The sequence below is a fragment of the Ranitomeya variabilis genome, chromosome 6 (assembly GCF_051348905.1).
Source record: "Ranitomeya variabilis isolate aRanVar5 chromosome 6, aRanVar5.hap1, whole genome shotgun sequence".
In the NCBI taxonomy this organism is placed as follows: Eukaryota; Metazoa; Chordata; class Amphibia; order Anura; family Dendrobatidae; genus Ranitomeya; species Ranitomeya variabilis.
In genome coordinates, this window is record NC_135237.1 from 413119557 (window position 1) to 413132476 (window position 12920).

The window sequence follows — 12920 nt, forward strand, 5'->3', positions numbered from 1 at the left end:
TTTGTCATCCCTATCATTGTAACAACTCATATATTATGGTAATTTCACTACTTATGATGAGTAATAAATGGTATAGAATATGGCTCAATGTTTTTTGCATTTTTCTCATTATAAAAGTTGATATAAATGTAAATAAGTCATAGGGTGCATGGGGTGTGCGTAGCATCTTTGTTGACTGCTTCCCATGTCCTTTCAGGACAGCTTGCCCATCTTTGGTCCTCATCTGGTACTCAACTCTCATCTATGCATCCAAGTAACTGCTAGCATGTGGCAGTAGGTACACCATGGAACAAAGCCTCAGTAGGAGGCCAAACCAGGTGAGGGGAGCTGTCGGTTTTGAGGCCAATGGCGACTTTAAAGAAGATGCTACTTGGAAAACCTCTTGCCATAACCCACACTTGGATAGGATAAAACAAAAAAGCTTATAATCACCTCTCATGCTTGTGCCATTTCCCCAGTTATTGTGACATGTGACCCCAGCGCCCAATTTGCATTGGTGTCACAGTTCCCACCTCCTGTCAAATTGAACACGAAGAGGAAGTCAGAGATCAGCTGCAGCCCAGACTTCCTCTTCATGTTCGATTTGTCCGAAGGGACAGTGATGCCAGCGCTGATTTGGCATTGCGGTCATGTGTCAAAACAACCACATGACAGCCTTGGGACTGCGAGTGCTGACCCCGATAGAACAGCGTCAGCACGGGAGGTGAACATAGACTTTTTTATTTTATCATGGCCAAATATTTAGTTCAACAAGGGGTTTTCCAAGTAGTAGACAACCCCTTAAAGGGTTTGCTTTTCCATGCTTGTGAAGACTGCATTCGACGGACTTTGCGGAAGAAACCTTCTAAGATTCAACTGACAGAAAAGCAATTCCCATCAAAGCGTTATGGAGTGTTGAGAGGGTGAAGTGAGGCACATGTAGGACACTGCTGGCCATCCAATGCATCCTGACCTCTCTCCAGTCATCTCGACTAGCTCTTGCCACAGGGACTTTACAGGCACAGACAAGAGTGCTGCTGACGACCTGCGCAACTCTTCCTCACTTTAATCCAGTCAAGCGCAAGTTATGACTACAAAATCTTGTGGTGATGGGAGAGCGGAAAAACAGCAGGTGTGGAATCATTGGAAGCTGTAGTCACGAATCTGCACACATGCAACCCAGGGCACAGGGTCGCTCCATACTGGACTAAAGCAGCTGTGAAGTTTGGCAACCCCCTGTGTTGTGAATTTGGATTCTGGGCTCCCCCGGTGGCCGCTTGTGGAATTGGACTTGTCATCCTCTTTCCTGTTTCACCTGATTCCATCAGTAGTGGGTGTCGCTATTTAAGCTCATTTCTCTGGTGGTTTCTTGCCGGTCAACAATGTTATCTGATGCCTCTCAGTGCTTGTTCCTGCTTCTAGACAACTACTGATAAGTTGGACTTTTGTCCATGTTTTGTTTTGCCTATTTGTTCCAGTTCGCAGCTGAAGTTTTGTTACTGTGTCTGGAAAGCTCTCGTCGATCAGGGATTGCTACTCTGGCGTTATGAGTTAATGCCAGAGTTTAAGGTAATCTCTGGATGGTGTTTTGTTAGTATTTTTCTGCTGACCATGAAAGTATACTATCTGTCTTCTGCTATCTAGTAAGCGGACCTCAAATTTGCTAAGACTATTTTCCTGCTGCGTTTGTTGTTTCATCTGAACTCACCGTCATTATATGTGGGGGGCTACTGTCTTCTTTGGAATATTTCTCTAGAGGTGAGCCAGGTCTTATATTTCCCTCTGCTAGCTATTTAGGTCTTAGGCCAGAGCTGGGCATCTAGCGATAAATAGGAAATGCTACCTGGCTATTTCTAGTTGCGCGGCAGGCTTAGTTCATGGTCAGTATAGTTCCATCTTCCGAGAGCTTGTCCCTCTATAGGCTTGCTATGATCTCTGCCTGCAGAGATCATGACAGTTTGACCGGCCAATAAAGTGTTAAAGACCCAGGTTGAGAAAGGAGAGTTATAAGAAGTCTGCTGGAATTTTTTTTTTTTTTTCCTCCAGTCTGCCTTGCTGCAGTCTTTTTTCTCTCTCTCCTCCTAATCTCTGTATGCTCTGTGTGCACCTGACAATAATGGATCTCCAGAGTGTAACTGCGGGTTTGAATAATCTCATCACGAAAGTACAAAATTTACAAGATTTTGTGGTACATGCTCCGGTATCTGAGCCGAGAATTCCTTTGCCGGAGTTCTTCACAGGGAATAGAGCTAGCTTCCAGAATTTCCGAAATAATTGTAAGCTTTATTTGTCCCTGAAGTCTCGTTCAGCTGGAGACCCTGCTCAGCAGGTTAGGATTGTGATTTCCTTGCTCAGGGGTGACCCTCAAGATTGGGCCTTCTCATTGCCAGCAGGGGATCCTGCGTTACGCGATGTGGATGCGTTTTTTCTGGCCTTGGGCTTGCTTTATGAGGAACCTCATTTGGAACTTCAGGCAGAAAAAACTTTGATGGCACTATCTCAGGGGCAAGACGAAGCTGAAGTTTTCTGCCAAAAATTCCGTAAATGGTCTGTGCTTACTCAGTGGAATGAGTGCGCCTTGGCGGCAACTTTCAGAGAAGGTCTCTCTGATGCCGTTAAGGATGTTATGGTGGGGTTCCCTTTGCCTGCAGGTCTGAATGAGTCCATGACAATGGCTATTCAGATTGATAGGCGTCTGCGGGAGCGCAAACCGATGCACCATCTGGCGGTGTCTATGGAAAAGACGCCAGAAAGTATGCAGTGTGATAGAATTCTGTCCAGGAGCGAGCGACAGAATTTTAGACGGAAGAATGGATTGTGTTTCTATTGTGGGGATTCTACTCATGTTATATCGGCATGCTCTAGGCGTACAAAGAAGCTTGATAAGTCTGTTTCCATTGGCACCATTCAGTCTAAGTTTATTTTGTCTGTAACCCTGATTTGCTCTTTGTCATCCATTGCCACGGACGCCTATGTTGACTCTGGCGCCGCTCTGAGTCTTATGGATTGGTCCTTTGCCAATCGTTGTGGTTTTGATTTAGAGCCTTTGGAGACTCTTATTCCTCTGAAGGGGATTGACTCCACCCCATTGGCTAATAATAAACCACAATACTGGACACAAGTAACCATGCGTATCAATCCGGATCACCAGGAGATTATTCGTTTCCTGGTGCTGTATAATTTACATGACGATTTGGTACTGGGATTGCCATGGTTGCAGTCTCACAACCCAGTCTTGGACTGGAGAGCTATGTCTGTGTTGAGCTGGGGATGTAAGGGTATTCATGGGGACGTACCTTTGGTTTCTATTTCGTCGTCCATTCCCTCTGAAGTCCCTGAGTTCCTCTCTGATTATCAAGACGTCTTTGACGAACCCAAGCTTGGGTCGTTACCTCCGCACCGTGAGTGCGATTGTGCCATAGATTTGATACCGGGTTGTAAATATCCAAAGGGTCGTTTGTTTAATTTGTCTGTGCCGGAACATGCTGCTATGCGGGAATATATAAAGGAGTCTTTGGAAAAGGGACATATTCGTCCATCTTCTTCTCCCTTGGGAGCTGGGTTTTTCTTTGTCTCAAAAAAAGACGGCTCTTTGAGACCATGTATTGATTATCGGCTTCTGAATAAGATCACTGTTAAGTATCAATACCCATTGCCATTGCTTACTGATTTGTTTGCTCGTATAGAGGGTGCTAAGTGGTTCTCTAAAATTGATCTTCGTGGGGCGTATAATTTGGTGCGGATCAGGCAGGGGGATGAGTGGAAGACCGCATTTAATACGCCCGAGGGCCACTTTGAGTATTTGGTCATGCCTTTTGGTCTTTCTAATGCCCCTTCAGTTTTCCAGTCTTTTATGCATGATATTTTCCGCGATTTTCTGGATAAATTTATGATAATATATCTGGATGATATTCTGATTTTTTCTGATGACTGGGACTCTCATGTCCAGCAGGTCAGGAGAGTTTTTCAGGTTCTGCGGTCTAATTCTTTATGTGTGAAGGGGTCTAAGTGCGTTTTTGGGGTCCAGAAAATTTCCTTTTTGGGGTATATTTTTTCTCCCTCTTCCATTGAGATGGATCCCGTCAAGGTGCAAGCTATTTGTGACTGGACTCAGCCCTCCTCTCTTAAGGGTCTTCAGAGATTTTTGGGCTTTGCCAACTTTTACCGCCGATTTATTGCTGGTTTTTCGGATGTCGTTAAACCACTGACTGATTTGACCAGACAAGGCGCTGATGTTGCTAATTGGTCCCCTCATGCTGTAGAGGCCTTTCAGGAGCTTAAGCGCCGTTTTGCCTCTGCCCCTGTGTTGCGTCAGCCTGATGTGAATCTGCCTTTTCAGGTTGAGGTTGACGCTTCGGAGATCGGAGCTGGGGCAGTGTTGTCGCAGAAAGGTTCCGACTGCTCCGTCATTAGGCCTTGTGCCTTCTTTTCTCGCAAATTTTCGCCCGCAGAGCGGAATTATGATGTTGGGAATCGGGAGCTTTTGGCCATGAAGTGGGCGTTTGAGGAGTGGCGCCATTGGCTCGAGGGGGCTAGGCATCAGGTGGTGGTATTGACTGACCACAAAAATTTGATTTATCTTGAGACTGCCAGACGCCTGAATCCTAGACAGGCGCGCTGGTCTTTATTTTTTTCTCGCTTTAATTTTGTGGTGTCATACCTACCGGGTTCTAAGAATGTTAAGGCAGATGCCCTTTCTAGGAGTTTTGACCCGGACTCTCCTGGTAATTCTGAACCCACAGGTATCCTTAGGGAGGGAGTAATTTTGTCGGCCGTTTCTCCTGATCTGCGGCGGTCCTTGCAAGAGTTTCAGGCGGATAGACCGGATCGTTGTCCGCCTGATAGACTGTTTGTTCCGGATGATTGGACCAGCAGAGTCATCTCTGAGGTACATTCTTCTGCATTGGCAGGTCATCCCGGAATTTTTGGTACCAGGGATTTGGTGGCAAGATCCTTCTGGTGGCCTTCTCTGTCACGAGATGTGCGAGTCTTTGTGCAGTCATGTGACGTTTGTGCTCGGGCCAAGTCTTGTAGTTCTCGGGCTAGCGGACTGCTGTTGCCCTTGCCTATTCCTAAGAGGCCTTGGACACACATCTCGATGGATTTTATTTCAGATCTGCCTGTTTCCCAGAAGATGTCTGTCATCTGGGTGGTCTGTGACCGTTTCTCTAAAATGGTCCATTTGGTTCCTCTGCCCAAGTTGCCTTCTTCTTCTGAGTTGGTTCCTCTGTTTTTTCAGAATGTTGTCCGATTGCACGGTATTCCTGAGAATATTGTTTCTGACAGAGGTACCCAATTTGTGTCTAGATTTTGGCGGGCATTCTGTGCTAGGATGGGCATAGATTTGTCTTTTTCATCTGCTTTTCACCCTCAGACTAATGGCCAGACCGAGCGGACTAATCAGACCCTTGAGACATATCTGAGGTGTTTTGTCTCTGCTGACCAGGATGATTGGGTTGCTTTTTTGCCATTGGCAGAGTTCGCCCTCAATAATCGGGCCAGTTCTTCCACCTTGGTGTCCCCGTTTTTCTGTAATTCGGGGTTTCACCCTCGATTTTCCTCCGGTCAGGTGGAATCCTCGGATTGTCCTGGAGTGGATGCGGTGGTGGAGAGATTGCATCACATCTGGGGGCAGGTTATGGACAATTTGAAGTTGTCCCAGGAGAAGACTCAGCGTTTTGCCAACCGTCATCGTCGTGTTGGTTCTCGGCTTTGTGTTGGAGATTTAGTGTGGTTGTCTTCTCGTTTTGTCCCTATGAGGGTCTCTTCTCCTAAGTTTAAACCTCGGTTCATCGGCCCTTATAGAATATTGGAGATTCTTAATCCTGTTTCTTTCCGTTTGGACCTCCCTGCGTCCTTTTCCATTCATAACGTTTTTCATCGGTCGTTATTGCGCAGGTATGAGGTACCTGTTGTACCTTCTGTTGAGCCTCCTGCTCCGGTGTTGGTTGAGGGTGAGTTGGAGTACGTTGTGGAGAAAATTTTGGACTCTCGTGTTTCCAGACGGAAACTCCAGTATCTGGTCAACTGGAAGGGTTACGGCCAGGAGGATAATTCTTGGGTCAATGCATCTGATGTTCATGCTTCTGATCTTGTTCGTGCCTTCCATAGGGCTCATCCTGGTCGCCCTGGTGGATCTGGTGAGGGTTCGGTGCCCCCTCCTTGAGGGGGGGGTACTGTTGTGAATTTGGATTCTGGGCTCCCCCGGTGGCCGCTTGTGGAATTGGACTTGTCATCCTCTTTCCTGTTTCACCTGATTCCATCAGTAGTGGGTGTCGCTATTTAAGCTCATTTCTCTGGTGGTTTCTTGCCGGTCAACAATGTTATCTGATGCCTCTCAGTGCTTGTTCCTGCTTCTAGACAACTACTGATAAGTTGGACTTTTGTCCATGTTTTGTTTTGCCTATTTGTTCCAGTTCGCAGCTGAAGTTTTGTTACTGTGTCTGGAAAGCTCTCGTCGATCAGGGATTGCTACTCTGGCGTTATGAGTTAATGCCAGAGTTTAAGGTAATCTCTGGATGGTGTTTTGTTAGTATTTTTCTGCTGACCATGAAAGTATACTATCTGTCTTCTGCTATCTAGTAAGCGGACCTCAAATTTGCTAAGACTATTTTCCTGCTGCGTTTGTTGTTTCATCTGAACTCACCGTCATTATATGTGGGGGGCTACTGTCTTCTTTGGAATATTTCTCTAGAGGTGAGCCAGGTCTTATATTTCCCTCTGCTAGCTATTTAGGTCTTAGGCCAGAGCTGGGCATCTAGCGATAAATAGGAAATGCTACCTGGCTATTTCTAGTTGCGCGGCAGGCTTAGTTCATGGTCAGTATAGTTCCATCTTCCGAGAGCTTGTCCCTCTATAGGCTTGCTATGATCTCTGCCTGCAGAGATCATGACACCCCTGGATGTCTGAGCAGCCCTTTTAAGGATCACTTTGCTCACCTTCATTGAGGAAGGGGCTAGAAAAGGTGCCTCAAGCATAGTCTGCTTTACCTTGCTCTTGCCAGCCTACTGCAACTGGCCGGTATCCCTCATAGAGGTCAACACACACAGAATAAAATGATGGTACTCAACCTTGGCACATGGAATGCAAGAACTCTTTTAGAAAATCAAGGCAGACAGTCCATAGAGAAGAACAGCACTGGTTGCTAAGGAGCTAGCTAGCTACTACGTGGAAATAGCTGCTCTTGGTGAAACAACCTTAGCAGATGAGGGTCAACTGACAGAGCGTTGTCGTTTTGGATGCAGCTTTTCTAGAGTAGTTAACCCCTTAATCCCATATGACGTACTATCCCGTCGAGGTGACCTGGGACTTAATTCCCAGTGATGGGATAGTACGTCATAGTTGATAAGCCGCGCTCACAGGGGGGAACACGGCCTATCGCCACCGGGTGTCAGCTGATTATTACAGCTGACATCCGGCACTATGTGCCAGGAGTGGTCACGGACCGCTCCCGACACATTAACCCCCGGAACACTGCGATCAAACATGATCACAGTGTTCCGGCAGCACAGGGAAGCATCGCGCAGCGAGGGGGCTCCCTGCGTGCTTCCCTGAGACCCTCAGAGCAACGCGATGTGATCGCGTTGCTCCGAGGGTCTCCTACCTCCTCCTCCCTGCAGGTCCCGGATCCAAAATGGCCACGGGGCCTTCCGGGTCCTGCAGGGAGGTGGCTTTCAAGCGCCTGTCAAGCGCCTGCTCAGAGCAGGCGCTGGGAAGCCTCCCTGCAGTGCCTGAACAGATCGCTGATGTGACACAGTGCACTGCAAAGCGTCAGATCAGCAATCTGATAATATATATTAAAGTCAATGGGGCAATGTAAAAAAGTAAAAAAAGAAAAAAATTACATGTGTAAAACAAAAAATTACTAAATAAAGAAAAAAAATATATATATTGTTCCAATAAATACATTTCTTTATCTAAATAAAAAAACAATAAAACTACACATATTTAGTATCGCCGTGTCCGAAACGACCCAACCTATAAAACTGTCCCACTAGTTAACCCCTCCAGTGAAGACCGGAAAAAACGATGGAGATGCAAAAACATTTTTTTGCAATAAAAAGCGTCTTTTAGTCTTTTAGTGTGTGACGGCTGCTAATCATAAAAATCGCTAAAAAACCTGCTATAAAAGAAAATCAAACCCCCCCCTTCATCACCGCCTTAGGGAGAAATAATACAATTTTAAAAAATGTATTTATTTCCATTTTCCCATTGGGGTTGGGGTTAGGTTTGGGGCTAAAGTTAGGATTAGGGTTGGGGCTAAAGTTAGGGTTGGGGCTAAAGTTACGGTTAGAGCTACAGTTAGGGTTGGGGCTACAATTAGGGTTGGGGCTACAGTTAGGGTTAGGGTTGGGGCTAAAGTTAGGGTTAGGGTTGGGGCTAAAGTTAGGGTTAGGGCTAAAGTTAGGGTTGGGGCTACAGTTAGGGTTAGGGTTGGGGCTAAAGTTAGGGTTAGAGTTGGGGCTAAAGTTAGGGTTGGGGCTAAAGTTAGGGCTAGGGTTGGGCTAAAGTTAGGGTTAGGGTTGGGGCTAAAGTTAGGGTTAGGGTTGGGGCTAAATTTAGGGTTGGGGCTACAGTTAGGGTTAGGGTTGGGGCTAATGTTAGGGTTAGAGTTGGGGCTAAAGTTAGGGTTGGGGCTAAAGTTAGGGCTAGGGTTGGGCTAAAGTTAGGGATAGGGTTGGGGCTAAAGTTAGGGTTAGGGTTGGGGCTAAAGTTAGGGTTAGGGTTGGGCTAAAGTTAGAGTTTGGATTACATTTATGGCTGGAATTAGGGTTGGGATTAGGTTTAGGAGTGTGGTTAGGGTTATGGTTGGGATTAGGGATAGGGGTGTGTTGGAGTTAGAGGTGTGGTTAGGGTTATGGTTAGGGTTAGGGGTGTGTTTGGGTTAGGGTTTCAGTTAGAAATCGGGGGTTTCCACTGTTTAGGCACATCAGGGGCTCTCCAAACGTGATATCGCGTCCGATCTCAATTCCAACCAATTCTGACATGAAAAAGTAAAACAGTGCTCCTTCCCTTCTGAGCTCTTCCGTGCGCCCAAACAGGGGTTTACCCCAACATACGGGGTATCAGCGTACTAAGGACAAATTGGACATCAACTTTTGGGGTTCACCTCTTACCCTTGGGAAAATACAAAACGGGCAAAAAAATAATTTTTGTGGAAAAAAAAGATTTTTTATTTTCACGGCTCTGCGTTATAAACTGTAGTGAAACACTTGGGGGTTCACAGTTCTCCCAACACATCTAGATAAGTTCCTTAGGGGGTCTACTTTCCAAAATGGTGTCACTTGTGGGGGGTTTCAATGTTTAGCCACATCAGGTGCTCTCCAAACGCAACATGGTGTCCCATCTCAATTCCAGTAAATTGAAAAGTCAAACGGAGCTCCTTCTCTTCCAAGCTCTGCCATGTGCCCAAACAGTAGTTTACCCCCACATATGGGGTATCGGCATACTCAGGACAAATTGCAGAACAACTTTTGGGGTCCAATTTCTTCTGTTACCCTTGGGAAAATAAAACATTGGGGACTAAAATATCATTTTTGTGAAAAAATATGATTTTTTATTTTTACGGCTCTGCATTATAAACTTCTGTGAAGCAGTTGGTGGGTCAAAATGCTTACCACATATCTAGATAAGTTCCTTAGGGGGTCTACTTTCCAAAATGGTGTCAATTGTGGGGGGTTTCAATGTTTAGGCACATCAGGGGCTCTCCAAACGCGACATGGCATCTGATCTCAATTCCAGTCAATTTTGCATTGAAAAGTTAAACGGCGCTCCTTCCCTTCCGAGCTCTGCCATGTGCCCAAACAGTAGTTTACCCCCACATATGGGGTATCGGCGTACTCAGAACAAATTGTACAACAACTTTTCGGGTCCAATTTCTCCTGTTACCCTTAGTAAAATAAAACAAATTGGAGCTGAATTAAATGTTTTGTGGAAAAAAAGTTAAATGTTCATTTTTTTTTAAGCATTCCAAAAAATCCTGTGAAACACCTGAAGGGTTGATAAACGTCTTGAATGTGGTTTTGAGCACCTTGAGGGGTGCAGTTTTTAGACTGGCATCACATTTGGTTGTTTTCTATCATATAGACCCCTCAAAGTGACTTAAAATGTGCCTTAAAAAAATAGTGTTGTAAAAATGAGAAATTGCTGGTCAACTTTTAACCTTTATAACTCCCTAACATAAAAAAAATTTTGGTTCCAAAATTGTTCTGATATAAAATAGACATGTGGGAAATGTTACTTATTAGGTATTTTGTTTGACATATCTCTGATTTAAGGGCATAAAAATTAAAATCTGGAAAATTACGAAATTTTCGCCAAATTTCCATTTTTTTCACAAATAAACACAAGTAATATCAAAGAAATTTTACCACTATCATGAAGTACAATATGTCACTAGAAAATAATGTCAGAATCATCAGGATTAGTTGAAGCGTTCCAGAGTTATAACCTCATAAATGGACAGTGGTCAGAATTGGAAAAATTGGCCCGGTCATTAACGTGCAAACCACCCTTGGGGTTAAGGGGTTAAGGCAGCAGTGAACAACAAGAAGCAGGTGTGGGATTTGCTATTAAGTCTCACCTTTCCATAAACTTGCCCAGCTGCAGGGGGGGCATCAACGACCACCTGATGACACTTCATCTCCCACTTACAAGAAAGAAGTTATGCTGATTAGTGCCTACGCTGCCTACTACGCTGATTAGTGCCTATGCTACCACCATGACCAATCCAAGTGACGATAAGGATAAGTTCAACAATGAACTGGCACATTTATCTCACCAATCCCACAATCAGACAAACTCATTATACTCAGAGACTTTATTAATTTCAGAGTAAGAACAGACTAGCAAAAGTAGGGTTATTGGGGGACATGGCATTTACAAGTGTAAGAGTAATGGAGTTCTGCTCATCAAGATGTGTGCCTTATATGACCTTAAGGAGAAAAAGCGTGAGCACTATTGTGAAGGGTGTGAAGGCTGTGTCCAGAAGCGGTAGACCTTGTACGCTACCTACAGTACCAGACAAGCAGTGGATACCGCGTCTGGACACAGCCTTCCACATTCATTTAAGCAAGGAGCTACCTAAGATTGATCTTACGGCAACATACTTGTGCCTCGTTGATGCTGCTATAAACGGTCCTATAAAATACTACCTTCTACTGTTATCCCATCCCTATTGCATAACTGATGAAGGTCTTTGCCAACCGAAAAGTTTGTTGGTACTACAAATAAACTTGAGTGCAACGCACAGCATTAAGTTGAGTGCTGGGTTCTCCTCATATGACCTTGTCATCATCGACACTCACAGGAAGAGATTGTGTAGCACAAGCACTCGTGGCAATGGCATCTCACTGACTATGTCATCACCAGGAAGAGGGATAGGATAGATTTTAAAGTAACGAGAGCCATGTGTGGTGCTGACTACTGGACCAACCACCACCTCATTATGTCTAAAGCATCACATTCTGCCATCTTGGAGAACCCAAGGTCAGAAGATTGCAAACAGGCTGAATGTCTCCAAACTGCAAAGCAGAAGAGTTGCAGGTGGATTTGCCTATGACCTTGACAGCAGTAAGACTAGACTGGCATGATGAACAGTGGACATTTCTTAAAAATACTATTTACAATACTGCCCTGGAACATCTTGGAATATGGATTTATTGTGCGTTCTTTGGTAAAAAAAAATATATATATATTTATTCTATTTTTCATAAATGTATAATGCATATCAGAAAGTGTACGTTCAAATTTCAACAACATAAAAAAAGTTCAACTTTTCTTATACTCAAACACAGCTCTGGAGCTGCCATTTCCAGGTACACCTAACAGTGAATGAGCCAGAAGGCTGTGTATTCATCCTCTGGACTATACCCTGGGCTGGAGGGTGAACAGCCTCCCACCCACTCAGATGTTCACTAAACCTATCCCTAAACATGACGGATTAACCTCTCTTAGCATTTGGTGTGCTGGGGCATTTTCCTAGGTTCATATCACTGAAGCTAAGAACCTCGGTGATACATATCTCTCCTCCAGTACTTTGTCAGAGCCTTGGTCACAATGTATATGTGCATGCATAGGAGGATCATGAGGGACAGGAGCAGACATATGTGTTGCATAGGGCCCCATGGCTGCCAGTGTCTATGCTTACACAAGGTTAATGCTTAAGCTGTGTTGCTTCTAGGGGTTTTTTATTATGACTTTATTGCATGTGTTGTTTTGCATAGAAACCAAGCATTCACTTATAGCAGTCATAACTATTTTGCCGATTCTGGCAGGAATGGTCTATAATTGGTTTAGCATCTGGAACTCTCACTATTGATAGGGACTTGTTCTAAGTTTATTAAACTTTTTAAAAAAAAATTCTGTACCTGTACTGTAGAGACATTTGTTGATGGTATTTTAATGGGGTTGCACCATGGAAAAATAATTACATTTCAATAGGATAGGTATTCAATGTATGATCACTGGAGATCCAACATCTGGGACCCAGAAACCATTAAAAGGAAATCCCGAGTCCCAGATTCACAGGTGTTTGAATGCAGTGGTGGGTGATTACACATGCACACTAAGGGTACCGTCACACAGTGCAATTTTGATCGCTACGACGGCACGATTCGTGACGTTGCAGCGTCGTATGATTATCGCTCCAGCGTCGTAGACTGCGGTCACACTGTGCAATCACGGCGCTGGAGCGATGCCGAAGTCCCCGGGTAACCAGGGTAAACATCGGGTTACTAAGCGCAGGGCCGCGCTTAGTAACCCGATGTTTACCGTGGTTACCAGCGTAAAAGTAAAAAAAAAAAAACCGTACATACTCACCATCTGATGTCCGTCAGGTCCCTTGCCGTCTGCTTCCTGCTCTGACTGAGTGCCGCCGTACAGTGAGAGCACAGCACAGCAGTGACGTCACCGCTGTGATCTGCTCTCACTTTCCGGCCGGC